The 27,140-nt window shown below is 44.9% G+C and overlaps 1 protein-coding gene across 5 annotated transcripts in view; it reads right to left on the bottom strand.

The window, feature by feature from the left end:
* Window positions 1–27,140, bottom strand: part of NCKAP5 (NCK associated protein 5) — a 909,053-nt gene that overhangs the window by 849,757 nt on the left and 32,156 nt on the right. For 2 of the 5 annotated variants that reach the window (XM_045575732.1, XM_045575733.1), the window contains exon 1: window positions 1,140–1,520. The exons of 1 other annotated variant lie outside the window; for it this stretch is intronic. The gene's annotated coding sequence lies outside the window, so the exon portion shown is untranslated. Of the gene's footprint in view, window positions 1–1,139; window positions 1,521–27,140 lie in introns of those variants that run through there. 2 more of the 5 variants (XM_045575731.1, XM_036420917.2) reach the window with 2 other exon arrangements.

The following is a 27,140-nucleotide window of genomic DNA, read 5'->3' as shown; positions in this document are numbered from 1 at the left end:
AAAGAGAAGGCAGTGGGGGCTGTCACGGCTCTCCTGGGCTGGTGATGGAGCCCTGAACTGAGGGGCAGGCCAGGTCCCCAGGAGTGAGTCAAGGGGTTCGCGTGCAGGAGGTAGCAGGCTAACAGCCACTTCTTGTCAATCTGTGCACACAGCCGTCAGCTCTAGGAGGCAGGAATTAGTCCCGATTTGCTACTGGCTTTGAGGGGCTGGACCACAAAGCCAGCATCCCAAAGCACGAACGAGAAAGACAAACTCACAGGGCTCTCAGGCAGAACTTCCGAGTGGCCAGGTGGCCCAGCCTGGCCGTGATAACACGGAGCCCGGTCCAGGCTGGCACACACTGACAGCATTCTTCCTACAGCCCTCCCACCCCCTCAAAAAATATATCGGAAGAGTTTTAAAAGAGTCAGAAGGAAAGTGAAAGAGGAGATGCGGGTCTTGACTCCCGACCTCACTGCATGTCAAAGTTTGTTTTTTTCCCAGTAGTTTGTTACTTCGGGTTCCAGAACAGTGACCATTTCTCCAGAGACACAAAGAAAAAAATATCCACATAGAAAGGGTTTCAAACTGCAAAACATTTTTCTAGCCTTGAACTTCCCGGAGAATGAATGAGCTTGGCTGTGTGTGCGCTTGGGGAGAGGGTGTGTGCAGGAGGAAACGAGAGATTGTAAACAGCAATCACATACTAGAGACCTTCAAACCACAGACAGGACCAGGGACAAAAAAAAAAAAAAAGCGGGTTTCCCCTCCAGCACACCAGTCCACTGAAAGTCAGTCTTTACAGGTTTCTATTAAAATTCTTAAGTCAACCTAACAGTTTTTATAAGGTTGGTTGCTTTTTATTTTTATTATTATTTTTTTAAATTTCCAACCTCCCTGCGGAGGCAAATCATTAAGAACTCCGCACTATCTTGCTATCATTGCCGCCCCGTGTCTGCTCTCAGACAGGGGAGACCCGTGCACCTCGCAGGCAACCCCGGCCCCTGTAATTACTCGGAACAAATGCATACTTGTGGCGGCCGCCGGAGCCGGTAGACATACGTAAACATCATTATCTCCCTTTAAAAGGAAAGCAAGCTGTACAAAGGAGAAAACACTGTTACAAGAGTTAAAAAAAAAAAAAATCCCAATAGTCTTACTTGCAGTTAGCGCTTCAGTCAACACCTATCACAGCCCTGGAGACAGACACAGGAACTGCAACACTCTCTCCAGCTAAAACTTTCCTCCCGAGTGAGCGAGTTATCCTCTGTTTATTTTTTGAAGCATTAAAAGGCCGCGCTAGGAGGTTTTCCTGACCGGCCGGAGCCCGGAGCGGCAGCAAAGTCCTGCAGAGACTTCAGAGCAAGTTTGCGGAGGCTGCTCCCTCCGTGCACGCGGCTCCGCGGTTGCTCCGAGCTTGTAAATACAAGCTCCGTGGACAAAGTCCCAAATGACATCACTGGCAGCTGCTTATTGTTGAGTCTTTATTAACTGACTGTCAAAAAAAAAAAAAAAAAAAAAAAAGGAGGGGGTGGGGAGCAAGAGTATCTTTTTTTACAGCGTCTTGAAGTGGATGCCAGCGACACATGCGTTAATAATCCCATTGACTCCGATTTTCAAGAGCCCGGCTTCTGGCAGGTCAGACCTTTCTCTGAGAGCCAGCGAGCCCGCTGCCCTTTACCCCGGGCACCACTGGCGTGCAGGGGAGGGCTGGAGCCGGCAGCCCCATCAGGTTGCTGACCCACCTGTTCCGGTCAGCTTCAGGGTTTGGTCATTCGTGAATGCACACGGATATGAGTTATGTCTTAGGTTGCCAAACAACTTTTACTGGGATGCGAGTAGTGGCTAACATTTTTTCTAGGTGGATTGTTCTGGGTTGTCACTTCTTTTAGATATACGTACTCTAAAAGTGTTTCTTGGTGTAGAAGCTGCCTGAAGCCACAAAATGTGTGTGCAGATGCAAGCAGGCAGGTCCCTTCCTGGGAAAAGTGCTGGAAGCTTTCTTCAGATTCTCAAAATTTGAATGACCTACCTGTACCTGTACCAGCGCTGTCACGTGCCCCAAAAACCCAAAACAGGAAAAATAAAAAACTTCGGCTAAGTATCTCTAATAATCTCAAGGACTACTGTAAACCCCATCCGCTTCCAACTAGCAAATTCAAAGTGGGCACTTCTGCCCTGTTTTCCACCCTCATGGAATCTCTCTTCCTCTGTCAGCTGATTCCGACTTGCATTTCAGCGTTACCTCCCACCCACCGCCGGCCCCACCTGAGACCCCACAGTCCCGCAGCCTCGCCTGAAGCTGCACTGGACTCCACTATTTTCCTTCCTTCCTCTGAATCTCCACAATGATGCTGACTATTTATATTTGCTGCTTTTTATACACTGACTTGTATTTTTAGCTTGTTTTTTAGCCATCTGTGTCTGTCTTCCCAACTCAATCTGAAAGGTCTTTGAGGGCAAACATTGAGCTGTAAGTGTAATTTGTTTGCACTCGAATCCCCTGCCTTAGTGAATCTTAAACAGCAACACGGGGAGGAGGGCACCGACATGGGAGACAGGAACAAGGTTAGTGGGCCGCTGGAATGTATACTTAGATTAAATACTCACCCTGCCTTTGGAAACAATGGCATCACATCTTATTACAGAGCATATCGCAACATTATTTTCTCAAAGAGCAGGGATTGATTATTGATTTGGAAGCGTACCCAGACCTGCCAACCTGCCACTTAATGGAAGAATCAGTTAAAGACAGTGCATATCTTGGATCACTAATGGATCTTAAAAATCAACACAATATGTATGAAAAGCAAATGAGAAGTACCTAAGTATTTCATAAAGCTAAACCAAGCAGTTCCACTTTTCAGAGTGACCCCACAAATATTCTCAAAAAAGAACCCCAGGATATAAGCACAAGAATGGTACTTGCAACATTATTTGTAAATCATTAGGATAGAGATAGCTTAAATGTTCATCAATCTGAGAAAAGGTAAATTTTACAAATTGTGGCACATGTTTAGTATATAACACTTAGAAGGGGTTGAAAAAGTTGAGGTAACTGTCATGTACTGGCACAGAAAGAACTGCATAGCTGCTTGTTGGATAAGACAAACTGCAGTAGAGACTGTAGTATATGATGGGAGGAGTTGCACAAATTATTAACAGTGGTTATCCTTGGAGAGTGAGACAAGGGAACTTTCAGTTCTGTATAGTTTGACTTTTTTTTTCAATGAGCATGTGCCACTTTTGTTATTAAAAATAACAATTAAGGGGGCTGGGTGAAGAGGGAAATGGCAGGGGTGGGGGGTGGGGAGAAATGGGACATCTGCCATACTGTCATCAATAAAAAATAAACTTAAAAAATGATAATACTAAAAGTACACGATCATACAATTTTCATAATAACCCACAAGGAGAATCTTAGCTATTTCTTCAACAAATGTCTGGCACATAGTAGGTATTCAATAAAGATCTATTGATTGGATGAATATTTGTGGACTTTCTACTAAGACACTGCCCTACATTGGAATGGAATAAGGTAAAGAAGAGGGAGAACCAGGCACTTGGTTTTCATTTCTGATGTGAATAACCAACCAGACCCTCTCCCATACATTTGAGGACTAATTTAAAAACCTCTTAGACTCTGTCCACCTTAAGAAATTATTAACATTAAGTGCTTAAAGCATCAAGTGCTGACCTTTCCCTTCGCCACTGTTGTTTGACAAGTGGAGTTGTAAAGTAAGACAAGCATGAACCGCTTTGGTTCAGTTCTCTGGTTGCTAACAAGCACTAGTCGAGAAGGCAGAAAGCTTGTAAGGGCACAGGGTTGCCCAGCTCCTGTCATGGCCGGTCTCACATTAAGGAACTGACCAGGGGCAGGTTAGGAAACTCTCACCCATAAAGAGTCTTCAGAGCTTCATTCAGGAGGGACGGAGGCTTTGAAGGTCAGTGGCCTGGAATGCCGGCACAGAATGGCCAGTCTCCCCTACATGCAACTTACAGGTGGAAACTTGCAGGCATTAGCCACGCTTAATATGCTACGTTTTTCTTTAGGGGGAAAAAAAGTCCAAGAAAAAGAATGAAAAAATGTCCGCCAAGGAAAAAGGGGCTTTTCAAAGTGGTACTATTTTTAGTCCTCTAGAGAAAATATACTGAAGTCTCGCCTTACTTCCTAGTGAGAAGATATCTTATGTCTATGATAATTTCAAGACAAAGAAAGCACAGCCCATAATTCCTGCATGGCTTTATACTGCTATGAGCCACATATTATAGGAACCTGAGGCCAGATCCTGTTTAAAAATGAACCTGTGAAGTCCCTCGGGAGTCATAAAGTCACACCTTCCCAAGTGAGAGTCAAATATACGTATTTAACTTCACTTTCAACTTCGTATAAAAACAACCAAGGGACTTGTGTGAATGCATATGAGCCTAATCAATGGACACAGACAAGAGGTGGGGCATAAGAGGGGGTAGAGGAATAAGGACACATATGTAAAAAATAAAACTTTTTAAAAATTATTAAAAAATAAAATAAAACATAAAACATAAAAAAAAAATAAGGGAAAGGTGAGGTGGGGGCGGGGCTGTGTCTTCCCCACCTAAGCCAGGTGAGCTTAACGCTGCAGCCACAATCCCCCCCCCGCACTCCCCCCGCCGCTGAGGTGTGTGGCCCACCCTCTCCTGCAGCGCCTTCTCCTCCTTCTCCAGGCAGTATCCTCTCTCCTTACAGCCTGCCCTCACCAGTGGAGGACTGCCAGGCAACGTTATAAAATGCATACCCCGTATCCCCCAAAATAAAACAATATCTTATATTAATTTTTGCTCCCAAAGATGTGCTAGGTCTTATTTTCAGGGGGTGTCTTATTTTTCCATGAAGAAGAATACGGTACACATTTATTGTTAAATGAAAATAAAGGAAATTTATTACCTGTATACGGTAAGGTAAATTAATTTTCATTCTGAGACAGAGCTTGGGGAGCCTTATTTTCGGGGGATGCCTTATATTTCACTCAGAAGGAAACCTGTAAATATGTCTTATTTTCAGAGGATGTCTTATTTTCGGGGAAACATGGTATATATATATATATATATATATATATATATATATATATATATAAATATATATCTAAAATGATCTGCCTGATCATTTTAAAAATGATTTACTCTGTATTCTTCATGTTAAAGTGTTTTCTGTTGTAAGCTGGAAAAGCCCTAAAATCAGAGACCCGCTCTTCAAGGAGTGAAACAGGGAAAGGGTCCCCTACCTTGCAGGTGCCTGCTGGATGATTGATCTAACTAGAGACTATCAAGACTATTATCACAGGAACAGTTCCTACCTCCAGTGTCTGATTTTCTCTCTACCTCCCTCTCGTATCCCAATAAACTTGGAAAACTACTGCCATTTATTACGCATTTATATGTGTCATTTGTTTTAAATGTGTTATCTCGTTTACTTTTAAAATGATGCATTGAGTTAGATGCTATTATTGTTAGCGTAGGTAGCTAGATATTAATAAAGGGAGGAAGCAAAGGGACTCAGACATCACTACGTATAATGAATGGGGAGCATGAGCCTGCTTGCTTTGCCAGGAAGATCCAGGGGATCACAGCATTGCCCCGCCAAAGATTAATACCCTCCTTTCCCCACTCTGGCACCAATGGGGGCGGCACAAGGAAGGTAAGCCATGTGCAATCGAAGTCAAAATGGCACAGGGGGAGGTGCTGGGCCATACAGGCCTATCAGACTAGCCTGGGGAAGTAATGGATTAGTCAGGAGGCAGGCCCAGCTCAAGCCCAAAAAGGTTGGGAAGTTGATTGGTTACTTTGAAAAACTTCTTGTCCATCATGAGCCAGAGATAGCATAATCCCCAAAGAACACAGAGAGCCTTCTCTCTCAGCCAGGAACACATGTAACTATGCAGGTCTAGCAGCCCCGTGGGCTGAAGGCAGACAACGTGGGCTCCAGGGACTGAGTTTTCATCTGAAACAGAAACTCTGGATACTGGCCTTGGTTTGGGCCTTGATGAAAACAAGACTGAACTTTTTCCATGGCTGGACAGACAGGACATTGGGAACCCATGAAGGGTAGGCTTGTATTTTCACCCAAATAAGTCTTGCCACACTGCAATCTTCCATGCATCGGTCTGTGAAAATATCCTTCCCATAATCCTGTAGAAGAACACAGTTTCCGCCAGCAACATTATCACTCCCTTCTTAGTGCTGAGGAAACTGAGGCTCAGAGAGCTATGCTGCTCAAGTAACTGGATTCTGATCCTACAAATGATCAGAGGGAGATCTACCATTTCAATTCCAGTGTTCCAGGGAGACTTAGAGCCCAGTTCAGATTACAAAAATGAAGAATGGCAGGTTGGAATTAGAAGCGTATCGCCATCATTCAAGAACTCAGTTCTGGTTCTTATATTGTATATATGGCAGAGAACATTCAAAGGACCTCGGACCTCAATCTCAACCTGGTGTGACTTCTGCTTTTTTCCATAATGTAGCCCCTCTGTATACTCTCAGATGAGATCTACTGTTGACTTCAAAGACAGGTGCAAAGACCATGAAGTCAGTTCCACAGGGCATAGACTCCAAGCATTAACATGGAGTTGATTCTCCATGCCCATGGAGATGGGCAAGATTCAATTGTGAGAAGGAGAAAACACTGGAGCTCAGGCGTTTAACGGTGTTCCTGCTTATTTACCTATACACTGAGAGCCTTTGGTGACTTCTATTCCTTTGCTTCAATATATGTTTTTTCTTGTTGAACTAATGATTCTACTACAGGCATAAGAGAGCCTGTTGCCAGCTAGTCTGCCCTGTCAGAGTTAATAAGATCAGAAATAGGAAGCAGAAGAGATTTTGAGGAACCTCAGCGTTCCTCAAACCAATCAGCGTGGCTTTAAGAATGGGGTCTCTAGGGGCACTGAAACGCTGCATGTTTAGAAAGCAGCCCACGATATTCTCATACAGATGGTCCTCAGACATATTTAAGAAGCACTGGTTATAGCAAGAGAAGTACATACATGACCATCTTGTTTACAATCAGACGTTAATAAAGCGCATACAGCTTTGTCCAGGTTCCTTAGGAAGGAACACCGTGATCAATTAATTAGAAAATTCCCAGTAACCCTTCCCTGCAATAGGTCACATCTGAAACAGAGTTCGTGCACAAAGTGCAACTTAGAGAAGACAAAATGGGTGCCACGTTGATGGTCCCAACACAGAGTTGGGTCAAGTCCTTTACAGGCACTCATCGCCGCAGATGTTACAGTATTCCCCATCCATAAATCAAACAACACAAGAGTAAACTATAAAGTGTGAAGTCCAACAAAGTTCAGATTACTCCCATAATGACCGCTTTGTTGTATGTCATCATATATCAGGTTTCAAGCTTACACATGCATTTTTCCTCAACTTGGGCGGGGGGGGGGGGGGGGGCAGGGAGCTGCTTGCTGGGGCTCTCAACACACGTGCATTCTATCTGTTGAGTTGTTAACACCTTTGGGGCACCCGGCACCTTAGGAGAGGGACTGATATGACAGAAGTCTGTTGAAAGAAGAGCTGAAAGAAGAGATGTACATTTGACTGGTTATGAACATTTCTCTGGGACCTGTCCCTAATACGGGGTCCTATGCTCCCACACATTTGCTTTCTCAGCCAGCCCAGGCTCCTGACTCAGCCGGGGAGGCACAGAGGGGGTTAATGTTCCTGAGGCAGCAGAGGGCTCCGGATGAAAGGGCCTGTGTAAGTATAAAGTATCACCATGAAGCCGGAGGATTTTATTTCAGCCTCCTCATTGTATTGTTGACAGTGCATACTGTGAGTTTGACATTTTTAACTACTTTGCTTGCCCCAAATAAAAAGGGCTGGGCAGGAGGAGGTGGGAAAAGGGGAGGGGTGGGGAGACATATTCCTCCCCTGACTTTGATTATACACAACTCCAACACATTAAAGTCCAGTTTGCAAGCTGGGTCCAACAATGCTACTTCAAAGATTTATGTAAATTCATTAAACGAGATGCAGGTTGCGTTTCTTTTAACCTGAGAACAGAGTCCTCCCGAAACCAGAGCCTGGGGGGAGGTCACAAGGGACACACTGTCTATAAATGGAAAAGCAGCTCATTCTGTGGCCTGTAAGGACTGTCTCAATAAAAAGACCCTGAGTTCGATTTCCACCAGATACTGAGAGGCCAATAAAAGCAGCGATAGCACCGCGGGGAGGAAGGGGATGGGGATAGCCTCTGACTTTCCCAGTGCCAGCGCGTGAGAGCCAGATCGCCCATGATTAGCTCCCGGCTTCCATAGAGCCCCCACAAATGGCATGTCAGCTCCCCAGGGGTTCCTAAAACACACTGGGCTCCAGCCCTTACAGGCCCTGCTCCCACTGCCTCACACCAGCCCTGACAACATCCCTGGGAGGCAAGGAGAAAAGCAGGTAGCACACTGTTAGGGGCCCCAGGGAGGTGGCCGGGCTGGGTCCCGGGTGACAGACTCCCAGGCTCTGGAACAGAACACCTGCCTGCACTTGTCCATGAGGCCAGCAGAGCTGACTGGGGAGCACCCTGGTTTTATGCTGACAGAGAGTCTTAGGTTAAAAAGACAGAAGTAGGGAATCATAGGGGAGGAGGTCAGGGGTCCCCTGAAGCTGTTTTTTATTTTCTCCCTGTTAAGTGTATGTACTGGTCTTGCTCAGTGGTTAGAGCACTGGCCAGCAGACCAAAGGGTCTCAGGCTAGATCCCCGGTCCTGGTCAGGATGTGAACCAGAGGCAACCAAGCGATGTGTCTCTCTCACATCAAAGTTTCGCTTTCTCTTTTCCCTCTTCCTCCCTCCCCTCCATTCTGTTTAAAAAAGTCAATAGAAAAAAATATCCTCAGGTGAGGATTAAATAAATAAAGTACTAGTAAGTGCATAACACACACACACATACACACACACACACACACACACAGTGAGATTTGTTTTCCCTCTGATTAACTCACAGGTTAAGCTACAGAAACACCTTACTTATGTTCCTGGCAAATATTCCTCCAGGGCCCTGTAGAAAAGGCTTCCTTACAGATCAGAGACAGAGAGGCAGACTTATCCAGCCAAACAGCCCTGGGAAGTAAACAGAAGTGGCAGAAATGAGACCAAGGCTGAGGCTCAGGGGACGTGGCAGCCAGGGGCTTCTCTTGCACCAGCTGGCATGACGGAGGGAAGAGCGGTCACCAGGCCAGCATGGGCGATGCACAGCTCACCTTTCTGTCAGGACAGGATGAGTCCTGCTGTCCTCACCTTCCCAGGCAACGCTCACCATGGCGTGGAGAACTATCCTTTGTGTTGGAACCCTCTGCAATCTGCCTGAGGAGTCAGAAAACCCGAGGGACCCAACTCTGGACTACCAGCCTTGGGAGGTCATAGATCCCTCAGCTGTACTGCTGATTCAAATTTTATACCTTAAATGCATCCAGAATCCCTATAATACAGATTGAGCCTTTTCCAGGTGTAAAATTCTATTGTTAAACCTTAAATTCTGCTGGTGGTAACATTATTTTAAAGTATAGCCCTCCTCACTCTAACTGGTTTGGCTCAGTGGATAGAGAGTTGACCTGCAGACTGAAAGATCCCAGGTTCAATTCCGGTCAAGGACATGTACTTTGGTTGCGGGCACATAGCCAGTAGGAGGTGTGCAGGAGGGATCTGGATCAGTGTCTCTCTCATGGATGTTTCTATCTCTCTCCCTTCCTCTCTGTAAAAAATCAATAAAATATATTATTTTTTAAAAAAAGTATAGCCCACCTATTAACAAAGGAGAATAACCATTCAATTTATTAGTTTTATTATTATTTATTTATTTTGACTGATTATAATAAGGTGAGTCTTATTAAGTTCATGAGATGCTATTATTAGGTTAGAAATTGCTTAATGATAGGGTAATAACTTTTGAATATATATAAATATGAGATATATAAACATGCTTTATAAGAAGAAATATGTAGTGAGGAGGCTTTGGAATGATATTTAGTTACAGGATGCTTTTGAAATGAAATGAAGTCTTCAGTAGCAGTTGATTACATAAAACAGTTCAGGGGTGGTATCAGTGGGTGAGGTCTTATCCCACCAGCCCCCCCACACCCACCTGCCAAAAAGAACAAAGGACACACATGTATAGATAGGCTGGATGAGTTGAACTAAATGATATTATCCCTCCCCTGTCTACTTCATCCCTTAGTGACCCCTGTCCTCAGCCCTTTTGACCCATTTTAGCAGTTAGTGCTACATAGCAGGGACTTGCGTTCATATTTGCTTCTGGGAGGTAACGCTGACCTCCCAAGTCGATTGTAGGCATCAGCACAGAGACCATCTTCCACACTTCAGTAGCTCCTTCCATGCCAACACAGTGCTAGGCATGCACAAGCCGTCTGACTAAGCAGGGGTTTATTCCCATCATCAAGGAGACTTCAAGTCGCAGGAGGCCTAAAAGGCGAGGGAAAGCAGGTAGATCTGCTGCAACTTGGGATGCCAGTCACAGACTGGAGTGGGCGGTGGGGGAGGGGGCACCAGGCATCAGAGCCTGAGATAGGAAAGCTGGCTGCCTTTCTGCTTTTGCTCCTTTCCCTTCCTCAGCCAGCCATCTCACAAGGCAGATTATCATGCCTGCCTGCTCCTCCCAGGTGCAGCTGAGTAATGGTGAAAACATGTCGAGAGTCTGGAGAGAAGGATATAATGTTGTCCAACAAATGTCATGTGAATTTGAAGGTTACGCCAATGCATTAATCTTTTAAATCCTTATCTTTTTATTATTGATTTTGCTCATTCATTCACTGAGTCACTCACTAAACATTTTATGGAGCAGTTTACAGCTCATACAACAAATCCTCATTGAGCTCCTTCTGTGCTCCAGGCTCTGCACATTTTAGAATCTGAGCCGCTATGAATACACGTAGGACATTGCGTGGGTATCTACTGATTGGGAAATGCAAAGGAAAATGTATTTTCACCCTGTTTTGAATAAACAAACAAACAAACAAACAAACAAACAAAGTCAAAGTGTAGGGTCCACTAGTCTAAGGATGAGAGGTGGCAACCGAGATTGTGTGTTAGAAACAGAAAAGGTGAGGCAACCTGACAGTAAAGCGCAGCTAGTTGAGCATAACGCACCGACTTCTTGAATAAAAAGAACTCTGTTATTAGCAGGGAGGCCTGTTTATCTATGGACATGCAGTTGTTGACTGAATGTGAACGGTGGTTTGTATGAAGTCAGAAAGTCCAAGGGTCAGTGTCTTAGTGGAACATATCAACTGGTCAGGACCTTTCCTATAACACATTCCATATTTTGGAAACAAAGTTAGCAATTTTTGCCCTCATTTCAAGGCAGAGGCAAGACCAGTTTCCACTAAACCCTTTGGTCTTTGACTTGGATTAAGAAATCCTAGCAATGCACTGCCAGAAGCAGGTAACCTCCCCACCCCCACCGCAAGCTTCCATACCAGCACCAAATTCTGTCCAGTCTCTGGAGAGATACATTCTGCAAGAAGGGAGGAGGGTTTATGCCAAGGGTCAATTCTGAGTGAAAGCGGGCTTAGAAATACATCACCCATCTGGTGAGAGGGGAGGGAGGAGAGGAGAGGCTGTTCCAGGTGGATAAGGTGAGGGGCCTGCAGGGAGGAGGCTCCAGGTTGCTCTTTGATGCACACGGTTGCAGGAGCACCCAGTCTGGACTGAAGACACTGGCTCGGGACCTGGCCTGACTCTGTGGCATTATCTCTGGGTGCACCAGGGCATTTAGCTCTGGTTTGCATCCTAGATTTATCGCCTATTTTACCATTCTCTCTCTGTCCTCAGCAGTTTGTTCCAAATAATTTTCTCTTCCAATTCATTGCCCTTATGTTCAATTTCAGTTTGATCTATATTTATTAACTGCCAAGTACATGTGGAGCACTGTGGGGACTATCAATAACGTCTCTTCTCTCTGTCACTCCTAACTGCACAGAAAAACATCTGCCGTGGCTTCCCACCCTCCACCCACCCATTTCCATGGCTGTGTTGTGACTCCGGGGTATGGCTTGGAACAGGCTTCATATCAACTCACCGAGGACTCAGGGTTAGTGCTGGAAGTCAAGCACCCTGGGCAATCCTCAGTCCAGGCAAACCAAGGGGTGGTCACCCCAAATCCACCACAATTCTATCAGCGAATTCTGAAAGCCTCAGAAAAATCAGTGTGTTTCTTTATAAGTCCTTTACCACCCCCAAATTGTTTCCATGGGCCCCTCCCATGGGAAGATTCTGCTTGGCTTCCTCTATTTCCTATTGAGCCCCAATAACACACAACTCTGGTCCAATCCAGTGTCTGCATTTTCCCTGGTATCTTCTCTCTTTCAGCAAACTCCTTACCTCCCCCAGCCACCCCTGTAAAAGGCATCTGGCCGAACAGTGAAGACTTTACAAAGAGATTTTGCTCTGTGCTTTCTGAACTTCACCTTTTAGTCTGGAACTCAACCTGTGGAGGACATGGACTTGCACCGCACCGATCTGAGCAGCTATGAACTCCTAGGACAGAGCAGCAGGGAGCCTCCAGCCGCCAGCACCTCCAGGACTTGCCCCACCCAGGGACCATCCTTCCCCAAGAAGCCCGTATCCTGTGATTGGGCCATGCAGCAATATAAAGGCCAGGCAATTCTGCGTTGACTTGAGTCACTGTGACGGGCCGCAGGCAGCCCACTACACCCCCTAGGGTTGGCTGAGGCTCTTCCCCTTACCCTTGTGTCCAATGCACATTCTTCCCCTCCCTCTGCAGGTGTGTCTCCCCAGCCAACACCCTCACAATATCCAAACCCAATCAAGGTAGAGACTGGACAGTTTCTGCTTCTGAGAGCTCACCTGTGTCACAACCTCAAACCCTGAGAACCTTGAGCACAAGAGAGGAAGGTACGGTTTCTCCAGAGCCCTCAGTGAAGTCTGTTTTCTTAGGTAACTAGGACACTGGATCAAGGTGAAAAATTGCAAGCTGGGGACCACAGGTTCTGCTCCGGTACAGAGGAGAGCTCGCTTGTCATCTGAAAGCAGCTCACACTTAAGGCAGAGCAGCTTTTGCAATTCAGCCACAAGAGCAGTAAGAGACATGACCACAAACACCTACCTAGCACTTAGGCTGTGCCGAACACCTTCCACACTGTAACTGTCTCAGCTCAGCTTCACCATAACCATATGAGTTAGATTCTCCCATGCTCTTCCTTGTAGAGAGAGGTGACTGAGGCACAGATAGGTTGAGTAACTTGCTCATAGTTGCAGGCTGATGATTGGGGCAGAGCTTGGATATTAACTAAGCATCTGGCTCCAAAGTCTCCACCAAACTGCCCCTATGTGTGACTTGAATGTGAAGGGAAAAAAGATTAATGTCTTCCTCCCACCCAAGGCAGTAAATATCACCCTCCATCATCAATAAGCTACATATCAACAGTTTGACAGCATTCCTTCTTCCCTAAATAAGGAAATTTTGTGTCCAACTGAGATACAGGCAGGCCCAATTTCAAACCTCCATGTCAATATTGCTGTGTTACATATGGACCTTTCCCCAAATTGTTGTTTTACTATTAAAACATAATTCCTTTGCTGAAACTGGTTTGGCTCAGAGGACAGAGCATCGGCCAGTGGACTGAAAGGTCTCAGGTTCGATTCCGGTCAAGGGCATGTACCTTGGTTGCAGGCACATCCCCAGTGAGAGATGTGCAGGAGGCAGCTGATCAATGTTTCTCTCTCAATGATGTTTCTGACTCTCTAACTCTCTCCCTTCCTCTCTGTAAAAAATCAATAAAATATATTTTTAAAAACAAACATAATTCCTTTAATTCATAGCAATAAGATAAAGAGTACCGTAAGTGTTTTTGGCTTCTGTGCATGTCAACACACAAAAAAAGAAATGAAATTGTTTTCTTTTTCTCGTGGTGCTGCAGAGAAGCCAGGCAAACCAGTGAGCCCACTGCCAACACATCAATCAATAGGCGCAGGGCAAACCCTGGACGCCTTCCTCGATACTGCAGAGTTTCCTGGCTTCCCATGCGAATTGTTGGCTTGCCCATGAGTTATTGCTAAGGAGGGATAACCCAGATAACTGCCGCTTCTTGGAGATGAATTTTTAAAGCACACTCTACCTCCTGCCTCTCTGCTGGAGAAAATATAAAAAGATAAAGATAAATAAGAAATTGTAAAATCCTACATTGCAAATTATTCATATTCCAAGTCTTTGGTCAAGCGAGATCTAAATCCCTGGACCTCTGCTGCCCTGAGCCCTGTGTATTATTTAGATGGATGTAGAAACGGAACCCCAGGCTACAGGCATAGAAGGGAAAACAGCTAATTTCTCCTTTACCATGGAAACCCTGTGCACCAGGAGGGACTAAGGAGAAATGAACAGCTTTCATAACTTGGGGGGACCGCTGCCTCTACCTTAGCAGCGTAATGGAGTTCCGGTGCAGCATCAATCATGGGCCTAATGCAAGCTGCCTTTAGAAGGCTCAGGGAAGCATCTCACTCACCTGGAACAAATCAGCATGGCTTATTCTCAAGGTGGATTAAGCATTTCCCCACAAGCTTTAATCACCTCTCAGTACCTTAGGACATGCAGTGTGCAGGTCTTCGGAGGAAAGGGAACAAAGGGATAGACTTTGTTTTTGCATGTGATGCTTCTATCCAGAATACACAACCACACGACAAAAAATATTAGTCACTACTTCTCCAGTCCTTGTCTCAGGCACATGTCCAAATATATGAATAGATAACCCATGCAGGTTATATAATTGGTATAAAGTCTCTCTCTCTCTCTCTCTCTCTCTCTCTCTCTCTCTCTCTCTCTTTCTCTCTCTTTCTCTCTCTCTCTCTGAGAGAGAGAGAGTGTGTGTGTTTTGGAAATAAATAGCTTCAAACGTAATAGCTTTGCAATCAATTATTAAAAAGCTCAACTGACAACCTATGTCTTCCCTTTTATTCCAACCTTATTCCTCTTTCCCTTCCTCTTGCCCATCCTGCTTAAATGACTTAAGTCAAGAAGAGCTTAATATCTATGTTAGTCCCTACCCCTCTTTTTCAGAACTGTTTCCCATGGAATGACCTCATCACAAGTTAATCCTCCATTGCTGCTCAAATAAATCTGCATTGAATGAGGACATTTGTTTCCATCTCTTCAAGATGAGTGTAAAACTTTAAAATGTAAACTTGGGAAGGAAATGTCTCTGATACATCTGGGTTACTGGTAAACAGCATCCCACCACCACACATTGTAAGAAGGCATGGCTGGAGATGGTGATCTAATTGGATACCAGTGCCTCCTTCCTTTCCCTGTCCACTTCCTTCTGTGCTGGAATCTCCCTTGGAGAGTGGCCTTCTCATTGTCACACCCTGGCTAAGGTGGCCCCTCCGTCCTGCTTGGTGGATCTCACTGGCTCTCCCAAAACCAGGTGTCAATTTGAGAATACATTCTCCAGGGCAGGCACCTGGACCTGGGTCCTTGGCAAACCAACTGTGACGGGTTCTCCTAACAGCTGCAGTGGCCGTCTGAGCTTCCAGGTGATTAAATAAGCCTGGTCTCTGGCCTGCTCGTGTATTTGGATTGGAGCCATTTTCCTGGAACGAGGCGAACAAACATGGCTGTCTGCTCACTGATTACAGTCTACTGTCTATGGGCCGAGGCCCCTCTGAAATGATGAAATGTCCCCTTAAAATACCAGTGGCCTCCCATCAAATAAAAGCACACATCCACAGCAGGAGGTGATTTAATTTAATGATAACTAAACTGCTGCTACAGGATCCTATAAACCTGTGTTTTTTAGTTGCTGCACCACAAATTAGTGTCACCTGGGAGCCTATAAAAAATGCAGAGAATCAGGCCCACCCCCACCTACTGAATCAGAAACTCTGTGGGTGGGACTCACCAATGGTTCAATAAGCCCCTCAGTTGCTTCTGAGGCAGGAGAAGTTTGAAAACTATTTTTTAAGTGAAGCCAGGCCTGATGCAACCTATCTGAGGGAGTCAGGGGCTGTTCCTGAGGGACCTGCATTCTGTCCCTCATGATCCACTCATACTGCACCAGATCTAATGCATACTGCTACTACTTCTCCTAAAAGATGCTATTACCAGCTGTCCAATCCCCTGCTCCCACACAATTATACCCCCAAACACACGGCACTAACCAGCTGGTGATTTGGTGTAATGTATATAGATCTGAAGACATCCAGCTGTACCAACTCACCATTCAATTCTACCAAAAAAATCCCTCCAAGGGACAGACATGAATGTCCCCATTTTATAGATGGTGGAAATCTAGGTTGTCAATGGCCTTTCCATTAAGATAACATAAAAAGAGCTCCAGACTCACTTACCCTCCACCAGGTAAAAGGTTGGGTTAGACTCGCAGGCGTCTTCAAACTACGGCCCGCGGGCCACATGCGGCCCGCAGAGGAGTCTGATCCGGCCCGCCAGGTTTTTTGGGCAGTGAGCGCAGCTGAGGTGTTACAGTAGGAATTAGTAGTTCATATAGTCCGGCCCTCCAGCTCTCTGAGGGACCGTGATCTGGCCCCCACTTTAAAAAGTTTGAGGACGCCTGTTAGAGATATACTACTATTTGTTCAAGATGTCGCCTGTCGCCGTTAGCAACAAAAAATTCTTCACAGACAAAATAATCTTACAGAACAGGATTTGGGATTATACCCACTGTTGATGAGGCGATGGTGAAATAAGCATCCTCATACAATGCTAACAGGAGTTATAAACTAGTACAACCTTTCTGGGAAGCAGTTTCGTATATCATTTGACTTGGTCATTACACTTCTTGGAATTGATCAAAGATAAGTTGTCCAGAGGTAGTAAAAATGATTACCATGTAAGAAATTTCTCTGTAATAGCAGTCTTAAAAATGATAAAAAGAAATAATCTACATTTCACTAATACATGGTCAAATAAATTGTAGTTCTTCCCTCAAATGGATTGTAAAGAGTCATTTATAGGTAGATTCTTGAGCTCAGTAATTAAATAATAATCACACAGTAAAGTTAAATGAAAGTAGCAGGATACAAAGTTTTATATACAGTAAGTTGTCATTGTTTTAAATTGTGGGTTACCACACAATAATACACATGTCCATGTGAACACACAGAGACATGCACTGAAAACAACTGACCAGAAACCACTGATATATTAGGAATGGTCACAGTGTTTCATTAAACCAAACCTGCGGACAAAATATTATGCCCATTTTACAGATGAGGGAACAGAGGTTCATAGGCACTAGCTAGATTATCCAAAATTACCTAATAAATACAGATCAAGGTCCCACTTATCTGAATCAAAGCCCATGTTTTGTGTACTGTACTGTCCACTGCTTCTGATATCATAAGTGGTGTGACACATCATGGCTGATTTGGGAATGCAAGCCAGCTTTATTACCTTTGTTTACTGTTCTATTGCAAGAAACATACAAAATATCATTGTGTCATAGTCATAGACAACCTCCATCTAGATATCCTCCAAATATCTCAAGCAGCAATAATAAAAGTTAAAATCATTAAATGCATAATATGTATTAGGCCTGGGCTAATCATTTCATGTTATTTTACTTAATAATTTTTATGACAACTCTATGAACACTATTCAACCTATAACAAATAAGGAAACAGAGTCTGAGAGTTTCAGTATCTGCCCTGTACACACATGTAGAAAGTATCAAAGTCAAAATTCAAACCATCTGTTAGAGTACAAAGTCAGTGCTCTTAATTTCTCCATTCTAAAACATTTCTAGAGAAAAAGATCCCTCCAACTCCTTCCATCTCTTCCTTTGGCATCAAGTTTACATGTTTTAGCATAAATAATATCTTGGCATAGTTCTGATCATTGAAAAAAGTGAGAACAAGCGCAGTTGGCTCTCACAAGAGCCTGGAGTTGGTATGGGCAGATAATAGAGATAATGAGCAGACCTGGCATTTTCTCCCCAACATCTTTAGCATGGAGTTCATTAAGAACTGGGGCCCGGTATGGGAAGCTGTGGGGAGGGGAGGGGGGGAGAAAGTCCTAGGCCTGGCCTATGGGGATTGGTCCCAAACCAGCTCTCTGATATCCCCTGAGGGGTTTCAGATTGTGAGAGGGTGCAGACCAGGCCAAGGGACCTTACCAGTGCATGAATCCATGCACTGGGCCAGTTTTGGCCTTATCCCTGCAGGTTAGGAGAGAAATCCCACTAGTGCACAAATCTGTGCACTGGGCCAGTTTTGGCCTTATCCCTGCAGGTTAGGGAGAGAAATCCCACTAGTGCACAAATCTGTGCACTGGGCCTCTAGTATGCATATAAGATCTTTGGTTAATCTCTTTTTACCCGCCCCCATCCTCCCTTCCCTCTGAGATTCATGAGTCTGTTCCATGTTTCCATGCCTGTGCATTAAGCATCTGCCCCCTGGCGGTCAGTGTGCATCATAGATACTAGTAGAACAGTCAAACAGTTGCTTAGGCATAGATAGAGAGATAGATAAATAGATAGATAGATAGATAGATAGATGATAGATAGATGATAGATAGATACTAATTAAATTACAATTAACTCAGACCCTTAGTAGGACCACGTTAAATACTTATGTATTAATGACCAACTGAAGCCAAGTAGTCTGTAGGTGTCTAAATACCTGTGACTAGCAGGAAAATAAACTCTCATTTGATTCTCAGTCATTCCTTTCCTTCTTCTTCCAATTCCTGGCCAGTTCCTAAACCAATCTGTACTTGACCATGGGGCATATCACCTTGCCATCAGTCACCCTTAAGACCTGATGTTTTATGTGGGTGATGTACCATGAAGTTTACATTCTAGAAGGAGACATTAGGCAATAAACATATGAACAGAAATAGGCAAAGTGCATGGAGAACAAGTTAGAATGGCAGAATAGAGGTCGTGTGGTTGGTCAGAAAAGCTCTCTGTAATACAGGGGCACTGAAGTATATTTCGGGACAAGTGTTCCTGGCAAAGAACCAGTGGAGCGAGGGCCCTGAGGTGATAATCTGCTTGGTGTTGGGGAAGAATGGCAAGAAGCCAGCATAACTTCGATGAGGGGATGAGGGAAAGAGTGAGGAATTAGATGGGGTAGTGGGGTGGAGACCATGAAGACCCTGTGGAAAAGGTACGGACTTGGGCGGGGACTTGAAGCAAAATGCCTGCACACTGGTAGTTTAGGAGCAGAGGCCAACACGACACTGCTTGGATTTCTGAAAGAAAGAAAAAAAACACTAGGGCTCTGGGAAAGAGGAGTGGCAGCCCATGAGAGAGGACACCAGGACACTTTTTTTGTAATCCATGGAGTAGCAAGGTAGGTGGCTCTGGCCCGAAGGGAAGCAGTGGAGTTAGATGCGCTCAGATGTGGATATTCTTTGAATGTGGATCTCACACACTGATGAAGTGAACAAGAATATGAAAGAAAGGAAAAAGGCAAGACTACGTCCAAGGGTTTTATCTGAGGAACTGGAAAGATGGGGTGGCCTTTCCTGGGGGAAGTAGCCTGCAGGAGAAGTAGGTGTTAAGAGGAAATTGGGAGTCATTCCAAGTATGTTATGATTGGAAGCCTCTGAAGCATCTAAGTGGAGATGTCTATCGAGCCTTGGGTTATAGGAGTCTCGGATTGGGGTAGGGGGCATCCAGGACAGAGACATAGATTTGGGAGTAGTCAGTATAGAACTATTATACTATTTAAAGCCACACGGCTGGATGAGATCACCAAGGAAGTGCACATAAATAAAGCAGAAAAAGATATCCAGACAGTGAGGTAATGTTCAGGCACATTACAATCTTCTTCATGGTCAAGCCTCTTTTTATGTATGGAGGCAATCAAGCAGAGAGGCCTGGCCCGCTACTCAGGAAGGCACAATCCTTCCGTCCAATACACGGTGCTAGGGGGCAACCTCTGAGAGAAAAGAGGCAAACCATGAGGCCGCGAAGGAAAAGAAGAGGCCAATGTACATAGAACTCAAACTGATGTTGTTTCCGTGGGTAAAAGAAGTTTCATCGGGTCTCTCCCTGCTGCCTGCGAGCGACTGGGCCAGGTGGCTGTGGACGATGAAGAAGACCAGTGGCTGGGCTAATGCTCATCCCTCAGGTGTACATCCTTGTCTCCGCAGGTGTCTTACCTCGTCCCACTGGTGTCCCACTGTAGAGCTCCTCACTGCTTCCCCCTCATCTCCAGGACAGACACCAAGGGAGGGTCAGCTTGGCTGGTCCTTATTAAGGGGGCAGCTGTCCCACTTCCCTATCCTGCACATCCTCTTTCAACACTTTCGGCGAAAAGTGGTGTGATTGGCTGTGGGTGTAGAAGATGGGAAATGACCCTAACAGCTACAGTAAATCACAAAACCCACGAGAAGGAGAATAATGACTCTAAAGGAGGAACAGCTAGCAAATTCTCATTTTAGTAAACTGTCAGGTATCTTAAAATGCCATTACCTGCCTGGCCGGCTTGACTCAGTGGTTGAGTGTCAACCTATGAACCACGAGGTTACGGTTGGATTCCTGGTCAGGGCACGTGCCCAGGTTGTAGGCTCCAACCCCTGTGGGGGCCATGCAGGAGGCAGCCAATCAATGATTCCCTCACATCTCTGATGTTTCTATCTCTCTCTCTCCCTCTCCCTTCCTCCCTGAAATCAATAAAAATATACAAAAAAAAAACACCAAAAACAACAACAACACACATCACCTAAGGCACTATTATTATTTACAGTTTGCCCCTCATAGATATCTAGAGGTAACACTATTCTTTTTTACTAAGCCCTTGACACACTGAAGCAGAAGCTTTTCTGTTTTAATAAGTACTTTCCTTGATATCTTATCATATTTATGAGTGTTTGTTCACAGTGTATATGCCACAGAGAATGTGCGTTGTATGTGTATGTATGTTGTGAATGTGAGTAGCATGTGCTGTATATGAGTGTGTGAGTGTGTATAAATGTGTGTGGCATATATGTATGAATATGGGAGTAGAAATGTGTATGAATGTGCCAAAACCGGTTTGGTTCAGTAGATAGAGCATCGGTCTGTGGACTGAAAGGTCCCGGGTTCGATTCCGGTCAAGGGCATGTACCTTGGTTGCAGGCACATCCCTAGTAGGGGGTGTGCAAGAGGCAGCTGATCAATGATTCTCTCTCATTGATGTTTCTAACTCTCTATCCCTCTCCCTTCCTCTCTGTAAAAAAATCAATAAAATATATTTTTTTTAAAAAGAAATGTGTATGAATGTGTATGAATGTTCACTGTTGTGAACATTTGTATTTGAGTGGCTTATGTATGGGAATATGTGAAAGTGTGCATGTGAGTGTGGGTGTGACTGTGAAAGTATATGTGAGAGTCTGAGCGTGTGTGTGTGTGTGTGTGTGTGTGTGTGTGAGTGTCTGTCCCTCTCTGAATCTGTGTCACTCCTGGGCTGTGCCCAGACTGCAGAGAATCGGTAATAAAGCCACAGCCCACTTGGCGGGAACTTCCTACCCCATTTGGAAGATAAGGTAGGGCTGTGTGTCAGTGGGGCAGTAAATAATTTTTGAGATTCCTGTGATCAGCACTGAACTAGGAGCCCAAATCAGAAGTGTGAGCTAAGTTGGAGATTTCATAAAGTGTTTGGATTTCTGGGTTTCCCTTCCTGACTAGGCACAGTGTTTGGCAACCAGTTTCATGGTCACAGGTCACAGAAAACAGCTGCCCTTGCTGCTGCCAGAGGAGCCGCTGCTGTCTCCTACCCTTTTCAGGTAATTTCAGCATCCCTGCCACATTGGGAACTCGGGCCCCGTGGAGGAGGAAGGATGGGAGAGCACTGCAGGCTGGCCAATGTCAGAGCCAGGAGGGAAAGTATCCTCAGAAAACCCTGGCCCTCAGCAATGGCTTGGCCAAAATTTTAACAACAGTTGTGCCTGTTTGCACCAGCTCCATCACACTCAGAGGGCTCCTGGGTTACCCTGAAAAAAGGGAGGTGAAGACACCTGGTGAAGCGCCAAGGCTTAGTGTCACCAGCAGCCTCAGAAAGGAGACTCAAACCCAGGTCTTTACCTGTCTCCCTAATACTGAGCATGAAAGTAACACGTGCTTATGACAGGATTTTTTTTTCTTCAAACTGTACAGAAGAGGCTAAAACAAAACAGTTTTTAAAAAAAGTCCCTAGGATGAATCAATTCTCAAGGGTAATTATCTATTGCTAATTATGCCTTTATGACCTTCTAAATAGGGACAATCATTTGCATACAAACAGGTTCATTTTCTAAAAATAAGTATGACTATTTTATACACACATATGATTATAAAAGAGTTTTCATTTGACAATATATCTTGTACAATTTTTATATTAGTGTATGCTATCGGCATGATTTATTTAACTAGTGACCTGCTGATGAATGTGTAGATGGTTTGAAGTCAAGTCTCTCAATTGCACATGGCAGGCTTCCCTGATAACAAGCAAAATTCTTCTCCTCGGAAAATGAGTGTTCCGGGCCAGCGTCAGGCACATTGAAAATTATCCATGAGTGCAGGTGCATATTCAACCTCAGTCAGAACAAACCTTCACACTGGACTCTCTTCTGAATCCCTCTCTCATTGCCCTGCTCTCAAACTCTCCTCATCCCCCTATCAAACCCTTTTATTTAATTGCTAGCAAGGAACTGGAGGACCATGTCTTGACTTCCTGTATACCCTCGACTTTGTCTTCATTCTCATAATGCTGAGACCTATTCACTAGACTCCCAGCAACAATTTGATATCACAAAGACCAAACCACTCACTGGATTTCTCAGTCATTGATCTAAAGTCATGTAGACACAAATACAAGGATATACAGGGAAACATGTTTATTTTATAAAAAACAAGTACGACTTTTCTTTATAACATGCCTTGCCTTTCATGACCTGTTATAAAAGGGAAACTTTAATTACTTGTTTGTTTGAAATGAGTATAAGATCTGTGTTCATGTTGGATGAATTTGTTTTTATTTTGTCTGAAATGCAAATGTTTAGAGATTTTAAATTGTAGTTTTATGAGCATACCCACCTTCATCAGAGACTGAATGGGGACTCATTTGGGTTAAGCCTTGTTCTCAACCCAAGTCTAGGCCCCAGGGGACGAAATATGCAGTATCTTTGAATAAGAAAGCAGCTGAATCAGTCTTATTAAAATACAGTTCAAACGTTATCTATGAACTGTGGGCAGTGGGGCACTGTTTGTCTTTCCTGAGGAAGATTCACTAGCTCCCAGGGGTTATAAGATAAGCAGTCATTATTATCACCGCTTTAAGTACATTACCTCCCAACAAAGCAGAAGAGAATCCACAAGGGGACCCAGAACTGCTTCTTTAAAATGTACTTAAAATTGCACATCACTCCATAGGTAAATGAACATACAGCATCCGTGTGTATGCATGCACAGAGGTGAGAATATTCTCCTGGCCATCTTCACAAAGCAGAAAGGAAGAAGGCACCCCAGTCAGCATGTAATATAGATGAGAAGATCCAGCATTTTTGAATTTCATAACAAATTTTTAAAAAAATCAACAACACCATACACCTTTGAATCAACCAATCATGTCTTCTATTATCATTACTCTCCCCACACACACATACACATGTACATAAGAATATTTTAATGCCATAAAGTACATTTTAAAAATCTTAAAATGGATTTCATCTTTAAAGTGAATACTAAAATCTTATTTGAAAAAAATTCTCTGAATTATTTTTATTATTCTCCTTTAGCCAAAAGCTGGAAAAACCAAACACACATTTGGGTGCTCTTATGGCAGTCTGCCAATGCTCAGCTTTGCAATCTTGCCCAAGTCAGTTCATCTCTCATAGCCTCAGTTTCCTCTTCTGTGAAATGGGGATAATGACAGGACTTCCCTTAGAGAGATGTTGGGGGATTAAATGATGTTTCATGCATGGAGCATGCATCGAGGTGCTGGCCCCCTGGACCACTCAGCACTATCTTAGGTGAACCCCAGAGCTACCTCCCCTGTGCATGTGCAAAGTGTGTCCACAAGCACTAGGCATAGCCTCTCCCAAGAATAAAGCCAAGAGAACAGACCACATGGAACACACAGGCTGTACTTTCTTCCTGCCCAAATAGCCAAAGCAATCTTGAGAGTGAACAAAGTTGGAGGTAGTATACCACCTGACATCAAACTATACTATGAAGCTATAGTAATCAAAACACGATAGTACTGGCATAAAAACATACATATAAATCAATGAAAGAGAATAGAGAGCCAAGACATAAACTCACACTTACCTGGTCAACTAATCTATGACAAAGGAGGCAAGAATATAAATGGGGTAAAGATAGTCTCTTCAATAAATGAAGTGAAAATTGGATGGATGCAGGCAAAAAAATAAAACATAAGAAACTAATATAACATTATATATCAACTTTGAAAATTGAGAGATAAAAAGTAAAAATAATAAACATAAAAATATATTTCACTGCCCAAAATATACAGAAAGATAAAATGTTAGCCAGAAGGCCTTATCAGCCAGAGGGCAGACAGATGTGGCCAGTTCATTTTAGGTGGGTCACTCTGGAGCAGGGAAGAGGCTGATGTTAAGACTGCATTGCTGAAGGCACAGGCAACACTTAGGGGGCAACTGCAACAGCCTGCGTGAGACTGACAGAGATGAAACTGAGCCTTGGGATGGAAATGACGAGGAGAGTCAGGTTGGACAAACTATGACAACTGGATGTGGAGAATACAGGAAGGGGGAGAGTAGGTTTACAGTTGTTCATGTTGAAAGTAATACAATAATTAATAAATAGAGGCCTGGTGCTCAAAATTCGTGCACAGGTAGGGTCTCTAGGCCTGGCCAGCAATCAGGGCCGATCTGTGATGTGACCGGTGGGGCGATCAAGGGGGCTTCCACTGGCACCCCTCTAGGCCCACCTGGCGCCACCCACTCACCATCTGGCCCCGCCCTCTGCCGCCATCACTGGTCACTTCCCTCTGAGGTGTGACCAGTGGTGCGATTAGGGGGCTCCTGTTGGCACCCACCTTGGCTTGCCTGGGCCTGCAGGTTGAGGGTAGCTCCTGCATAGAACGTCTGCCCCCTGGTGGTCAGTGCACATCAGAGTGATCAGTAGTCCTGCCATTCATTCCACTATTCGGCCAATTTGCATATTAGGCTTTTATTATATAGGATAATACAAGAATAAACTCCACATTTTACGTACTCATAACTGTAAACCTACGTTGCCCCACTCTGCATGGTTAGGAAGCTCCCGGGTTTCCAGCGTGAACAAGTGAAAACAATGTTGATAATTCACCGAGAGCAACCAGAAGTAGTGCAGCAGTGGCATGGGAGCAGAAACCCTTCTCCTTCAGGCATGCGGTCACCTTGGGGAGCTTACAGGACATATGGCAGGAATGAGTCAGGCCATGGCAGCCATGGCACTGTTATAAAAAATAAAGACACACGGCTTACATTGTCGCCGATTTTAGGAAGGGAGGGGCGTGAAGGAGGAATCCTGTCAATCTTTCTGCCTCAAGAGATTATGCGACCTGAATCCCCTCAGACTGGTGAGAATCCCTCCTTCCCTGTAAGTTTAACTTACATCCTTCATGCAACACCTAAGCTGATGTCCTCTCTTTCCGCTGCAGGAGAGGTGGAGGCTTGTTGGAACAACCTCCATGCACAACACTGTTCACCCATCTTCATGAAAACGGCTGCTTGGCAAAGGCTAAACAAGCTGCCACAGTACACTCGGGGAAAACCACATCAAAGATCTTAGTCCATGGTCTCTGCGATTATCTAAGGAACTGACCATAGCTTCCACCGAAGCAGAGAGTGGCAGTTAGCCTAAAATAATGCTTCCCAAAGTATAGGGCTCAGACTGCCTGCGTCAGACTGACTGGAAGAATAAGGCCATTAAGCAGTGCTGTGGCTAAGAACTCAGGACTCAGGAGAAAGACTTCATAAGTGTCCATCACTTATAATGCTGGGCAACCTCAGGCAAATGACTAACCGTCTCTGTGCCTGGATTCCTCACCTCTACAACAGAGATAGCAAGAGTGCCAGGTGTGAGGATTACACAAGCTATTTGCACAGCACATTGAACAGGGCCAGGCATACATGCGCGTATGGCAAGAGCATGATCTATTATTTCTGTGCCAGACATTCCTCATCTTCAATCAGCCACATAAGAAACAACACATCCTGCAGGTTCATGGGGCAACGATGCTGTTAAGATCACTCAGAAATCTTAATCTTCTTCCAGGCCAAAACCTTGCATGATGCTCTGAATTGATGAACAGGGCAGGACCACACATCTCTAAGACTGTCCCTTTCCTTTTCCTCCCATTCAAACGACTAAATTTGAAACAGGGTGAGTGGTCCTTTTCCCAAGACTCACAGCCAGACCTACACCCCGTGGCTCTTACAACTCCAATAGCCCAATGAGAGACAGCAAAGGAGCCCAATGAAAGGGCCCCCTTGCTCTAAGCTGCACACGTGGGTCTCCTTTCCCCCAGACCCCACTGCCCCTCCCAGTGGATGGGGTGAGGACCACCAAAATGGGTGGCCCGCACATCACACCAGGTGCATAAGATTCTGACAAGGTGGACACGTAGGAAGCACCACAGTCTCCCGGGCGATGGTAGAAAATGGCCACCCACTGGGTGGCTTGTAACAGACACTCTCTCACAGCTCTGGAGGCCAGAGGTCCAAACCAAGCTGTGAGCAGGGCCAGCTCCCTCAGTAGGCTCTCAGGAAGAATCCTCTCTGCCCCTCCCTAGCTTCTGCTGCTTGGTGGCAATCCTTGACACCCCCTCCACCCCCAACCCCCTATCCCCCCACCCCTCCACCCCCGCCCACCCCGCTTATGTAGCTACATTGTTCCCATTTCCGAGGCTTTCTGCCAATTGCTCTCTCTGTGTTGATGTTCCCTTCTATTTATAAGATCACATTTATCCAGGATGACCACATCTTAACTCGATGTCATACCCCAAGACCCTATTTCCAACTAAGATCACAGTCCCAGGCACCTGGGGTTAGGACGTCAGCATGTGTTTTGTGGGAGACTGATTCAAGCCACACAGGATGGCAGACGTTTCATCTCAAGTACAAACTCGAAGCTGCTGACAGTGGCCTGGTGAGGCTGTGTGAGGAGTGGGAGGCCTTGAGGGCCTAGCAGGGAGCACG

Source organism: Pipistrellus kuhlii, unplaced genomic scaffold, assembly GCF_014108245.1.
Source record: "Pipistrellus kuhlii isolate mPipKuh1 unplaced genomic scaffold, mPipKuh1.p scaffold_m20_p_7, whole genome shotgun sequence".
NCBI lineage: Eukaryota > Metazoa > Chordata > Mammalia > Chiroptera > Vespertilionidae > Pipistrellus > Pipistrellus kuhlii.
The sequence above is the reverse complement of the archived record's forward strand: the minus strand, read 5'-3'. Positions and strand labels throughout refer to the sequence as shown.